Source organism: Rattus rattus, chromosome X (assembly GCF_011064425.1).
Source record: "Rattus rattus isolate New Zealand chromosome X, Rrattus_CSIRO_v1, whole genome shotgun sequence".
Taxonomy (NCBI): Eukaryota; Metazoa; Chordata; class Mammalia; order Rodentia; family Muridae; genus Rattus; species Rattus rattus.
Window position 1 is genome coordinate 96,687,217 of NC_046172.1, and position 5,996 is coordinate 96,693,212.

Sequence of the window (5,996 nt, forward strand, 5' to 3'; positions counted from 1 at the left end):
CACACTGAGCCATCTTCCCAGAATTCTCTTTTTAAAATCTTGGGATGCTTACAGAAACAGAAAGGAAAGTCATTGAACTCGTAGTAGTTTAGCCTTTCTTTAGTCAGCTCAGAGCATTTTTCACCTGATCATGAATTATATAGAAACATAAGTGTTGGTCTACCATATCCCTAGGAGTTTCTTGAGAATACCAGACATTTCAAAAAAACTACCTCAGCAAGAATGCCATTCTTCTCTTGCCAGACGTCCTCATCAGAGTGACGTCAACTTTAAACCCTGTATGCCAATCCCTGATGCACCGCTGTGATGCCCAGGGAAGATAGGGCAAGCCGGAAGTCCAACTACTTCCTAAGATCATTCAATTTTTGGATGATGACCCAAAATGCTTCACTGTGGGAGTGGACTATGTAGGCTCCAAGCAGACGCAGCAGATCTGCATGCCCCTCCGAGGGAAGGCTGTGGTGCTGATGGGCAAGAACACCATGATGTGTAAGGCCTTCAGGGGGCACCTGGAGAACAACCCAGTTCTGGAGGACCTGCTGCCTCACATCCTGGAGAATGTGGGCGTCGTGTTCACCAAGGAGGACCTCATGAGATTAGAGACATGCTGCTGGCCAATAAGGTGCCAGCTACTGCTCGAGCTGGTGCCCTTGCCCCATGTGAGGTCACTGCGCCAACTCAAAACACTGCCCTGGGGCCTGAGAAGACCTCTTTCTTCTAAGCTTTAGGCAACATTACTAAAGTCGCCGAAGGTACCATTGAAATTTTGAGTGATGTGCAACTGATAAAAATTGGAAACCAAGTAGGAGCCAGCGAAGCCACATTGCTGTATATGCTGACTATCAATCTCCGCCTTCTCCTTTGGGCTGATCATCCAGCAGGTGTTTGACAATGGCAGCATTTATAACCTTGAAGTGCTGGACATCACAGAGCAGACCCAGTATTCTTGCTTCCTAGAGAGGATCCACAGTGTGGCCAGTGTCTCTCTGCAGACTGGGTATCCGACTGTTGCCTCGGTGCCGCACTCCATTATCAATGGATCCAAGTGGGTCCTGGCTTTGACTGTAGAGACTGAGTACACATCTCCACTTGCTGAAAAGGTCAAGCCCTTGGATGATCCATCTGTATCTGTGGCTGCCACCACCACTGCTGCTCCTGCTTCCTCTGCCCCAGCCAAGGCTGACGTTAAGGAAGAGTTGGATGAATCAGATGAGAGTATGTCTCTTTGACTAATCTCTCCAAAGCAACCGATTCAGCCAGCTTAATTTGAGAAAGGTGAAAATAAAGGTTAACTTCTTTTTTAAAAAAAGAATGCAATTCTTCAAAAAATATTATCTTCGCTTTACTTTAATGGCACTTTCTGGTGATATGTGATTCATTGCATTTGCTATTTGTTCAGAATTTCCAGATGAATCCTATGACTTCTGCCCTTTCCTCTTCAATGACTTCCTGCTCTCTCACGAGTCTTTTTCATTGAGTTGTCAGTTCTTTCACTGCTAAATGGATGAAATGGCACCTTTATTTATATGCTATGCAAATGGAAGTGAAAAAGTTTTAAGGCCACATCCCTGAAAAGAGCATAGGGATTATTAGAGAAGCAGTTAATATGCACTTAAGGACACACATTACAGATGCTGAAACATTAGAGCAATGGCTCTCAACCTGTGGGTCGTGACCCTTTGGGGTCAAATGACCCTCTCACCTAGGGTTGCCTAAGACCATCAGAAAGCAAAGATATTTACATTATGATTCATACCTCATTTTTAAAAAGATTTATTTATTTATTATGTATAAGTACACTGTAGCTGTCTTCAGACCCAGCAGAAGAGGGCGTCAGATCCCATTACAGATGGTTGTGAGTCACCATGTGGATGCTGGGATTTGAACTCAGGACCTCTGGAAGAGCAGTCAGTGCTCTTAACCACTGAGCCATCTCTCCAACCCTATTTTCTTGATTCCTAACTCATTATGATTCAAAATTGTGGTTGTGAAGTAGCAATGAAAGGAATTTATTTTATCTTATGCTTGAGGTCATCACAACATAAAGAACTAAATTAAATGGTTGTAGCATTAGGAAGGTTGAGGACCACAGCATTAAGGCAATAAGGGTTTGCAAAGTTTGGTGAGTTTTCATTACAATTATTTATCCTATTTATTTATTTATTCATTCATTCATTTATTTAGTGTGTGTGTATTCATGTATTCTATGGAACATGTATGAATGTCAGAAGAAACAATATTAATTTGCTGAGAGAATTTGTGGAGCAGAACATCAGTGTTTGGCTTTCCATCAAAATACAGAAACTACAGCTTTTCAGTCCCTTAAGGCTAAACATTACAGGAATCTTAGTAACGTTAATTTTCAGGAAAAAGGCTGAAGCAATTCTCTCAGCACCCATGCATATATTTTTCTATTTCTGCAGTCTGACGTCATAATTTTTTTGAGGAGCTTTTCTAAAACCCCAAGAAGAAGCCAGCAGGTGCTCATTTCTTAAATATCCGCCATTTTTCTTGCTTCTTGTTTTAAATTGAGGCATACCTGTGCTTCCCCAGGAAGCATTCTGTAGTAAATTGGTGCATTACAATACATCTCTGATTAGAGTCACAAGCTCTTCTACCTCTTCAAAGTCAGGTCACAGATCAGAAGCAAGTGACTTTACTCACTAAGCATCATTGCCAGCCCTACAAAATGCTCTTCAATTCAAGGTAGTCGATGATGACTTTATAGTCCTTGTGCCATTTCAACTACTTTTGGAGTAGTAGAACTGGGTTATATGAAGCTATGTAAGCTCCCTATGTTCATGAAACTTGGGCATCCCTCTAGGACTTAATTTCTTTATAGAATCAGAGATCATAAAAAGTAACCATGCATGTACCTTTCAGCTTAGAAACTCTGCCTATTTATTCATCTTATTATTAAGATAACACATATTATTAAGTTGATTGTTCTAAATTAATGAACAGACTGGAAAAAAAAGAGAAAAGTACAAATGCAAATGTTAAAATGGAGAAAACCTGGCAAACTACATTTTTACTAATACTGCCCATGTTTCAATTCTTTATGATTTATTTTCTGACAGCACTTCTGCTGTTATTTAAATTTTGTATTGAATGGTCTTATTAAAACTTACTTAAGGCATTCAGAAATATTTGATTGATCATCTATGACAAGGACTGTTGTAGACACTGGGCATACAGTGGCTAAACGTCAAATCTGGTTGGACTGCTGAAAAGATTGAAAATACATTTCAAGTAAAGGATTGCTTTAGGCGCTTCGTAATTGTTTCATTACCATCTTGAATACAACAACTCCTCAGGTAAATGGTTTTGACTTAGCTTCCGTTTAAATAGAATCTTTGTACAGGAGATCTATGGTCTCCAAGCAGGTTGACTTGCTTTATAATCTTATTTTAGATGTATTTATTTTATGCATACAGGTATTTTGCTGGCATGCATGTCTATATACCACATGCATGTCTGGTGCCCACAGAGGCCAGAAGAGGGTACTGAATCTCCAGTTCTTTTATAAGAGCAACTCCTGCTCCGGACCCCTGAACTATCTCTCCAGACAAGATTTATAGTATTTTAAAACATACATAGATAACTTATTCAATTATTAGACATCTCTTCATGTTGCAAATGTATAGAATGGCATCAGGTACCTATTTCTAGAACAAGGTTTTATAATACAAATAGTTCAGTCATGATATAGTTCAGTCATGATGAGCATATACCAGCAAAACTTTAACCTTTTTATACATTCATTTATTGAGATGGTATCCTGTAGATCAGGCTGGTCTTGAACTTCTTATGTAGCCAAGGATGACCTTAAACTTCTGATTCTCTTAACTCTACCTCCCAAATGCTAGAATTACACAGTATATAACTCTGCACTTACTTTATAGAGTGCTTGGGATCAAACCTGGCAGATGCTCTCCCAACTGAGCTTCATTTCTAGCCCCAAACTCTCCTTTTAAAACTATAATTTTTCATATCAAAATTCTTTACACATATTACCCAACACATACACACAAACACCTGCATATATCCATGTTTTTACAATGGAAAGAAAAGCTTCACAAAATTATTATGTGTGCAATGTACTTTTACATATTTTATTATATTCTTTTTCTTTATTTAAAAATGCTGGTTATAATAGTTCCAAAAATTTCCAGGATCATTTTGTCAGGCCAGTATTATCTTGATACAAAAGCCAGACAAAAATGCTACCTGAAAACTGCAGAACCACATCTGTGATGAATATTTATGAGAAAATCCTCAACACAATACAGTACAGCAAATTTAATAGTGTGTTAACAAGATAGTGGTGAACTGAAGTTCCCAGAAAAAAGTCACACAAATGACTTTAATAAATTCTATAAGACTAATTGATTAGAAATGTGTGATTGTAGCAAGGTAAAATGTTGCAAATATATATGCAAAACTATCTCTGGCTATTATTAATCCCCTCAATGGCCATGCATTTCCTACCCCTGTAGCTAAGTAATATCCTTTCATCTATCAGATGAAGCATTGGGAAGGTGTTAACAGAGTACTGGCTTCCATCAACTCCTAAACCAAGAAAGGCATCAAATGACATCTAAAACCTTTCAGAGTTTCCACCAACCTTCTGGAACTCAACTGCCTGATATTCAATCAATGTTTTTTGAGAATGCCTTGATTTTCAACTTCCTATTGCCCTATGACTATAAAAAGTTCCTTTAACCACTTTCACAGTAGACCTTGTTATTCCGGGTAATCTAATTCAATGTTTTTTGAGCACAGTAATTTATATTGGACTCAGAATAAAGTTTCTTATTCCCTTTAAAGTGAAAGCTGTGTTTGCATCAATATTTTAAATCATGACCAAGTGGCATTCATCTTTAAGACAATGAAATGTCTTAAAAAGAAAAACTCTTATGTAACATACCATATTGATAAGACAAAGAACAGAAACATCATGAAGAAAAAAAAAGCATCCTGTCAATTAGTCCAGAAGCATTTTACAAAGTTCAACCAATTTTCAATTTTCAACACTCAACAAAGTAGGACCTTAAGAATATAATAAAAATCTCACATGACCAGCTCATAGCTTACACCATATTGCATGGTGAGAAGCTGAAAGCGTTTACTCTAAAGTCAGAAACAAGAAAGAAAATGACAAGTTTCATCATCATCTCTGCTTTGACACAATATTAGGAATGCTGCCCAGAGAAATGAGGGCAGAAAGAGAGGCAGACGACATCCCCAGTGGAAAGGAAGAGATGAAATTGTATCTGCTCACAGATGATGTGATCTTACATGTAAAATGTTGTGTCTGCTGGGAAGGGATGTAAAGTAGAGGGAGTAAATATGATTAAACAAGTTATATGGAACTCTTAAAGATCTAATAAGAAAAGATGAATCTCACTGTGCCTGGATCTGAAAGGACCTGGTCAAACAGCTCCCTGCACCCAAATCCCCTGGGAGGGAGAGCTAGACCTTCAGAGGGGCAGACATGCCTGGGAAACCAGAGGAGGTTACTCTCTGCCCACATTTCTGACTCTAGAGGAAAATGCCTAGCTCCATCTGGGCCACCTGCACACAGGGACCCAGGAGAAGGAGGGGCAGGCCCTTCTGGTTCCTACCAAGAGGGACAGCTGAAAACCAGTGGACAGGAACAACTACAGGCCTGAGATCAGAACACTCTGTTCCTATAACTGGCTGAAAGAAAACAGGAAAACAGGTCTACAGCACTCCTGACTCACAGGCTTATAGGACGGTCAAGCCATTGTCAGAAATAGCAAAACAAGGTAACACCAGAGACAACCTGATTATAAGAAGCAAGCACAGGAACACAAGCAACAGAAACCAAGACTACATGGCATCATCGGAGCCCAATTCTCCCACCAAAGCAAACACGGAATATCCAAACACACCCAAAGAGCAAGATCTAGATTCAAAATCACATTTATCCTTGATGATGGAGGGACTTTAAAGTTAAATAAATAACTCCG

General features: G+C 39.1%; 1 pseudogene; it reads left to right on the forward strand.

Annotated features, from left to right (window-relative positions):
• The first annotated feature begins 306 nt into the window (after positions 1-306).
• Positions 307-1,229, forward strand: LOC116888095 (annotated as a pseudogene).
• Positions 1,230-5,996: the final 4,767 nt, after the last annotated feature.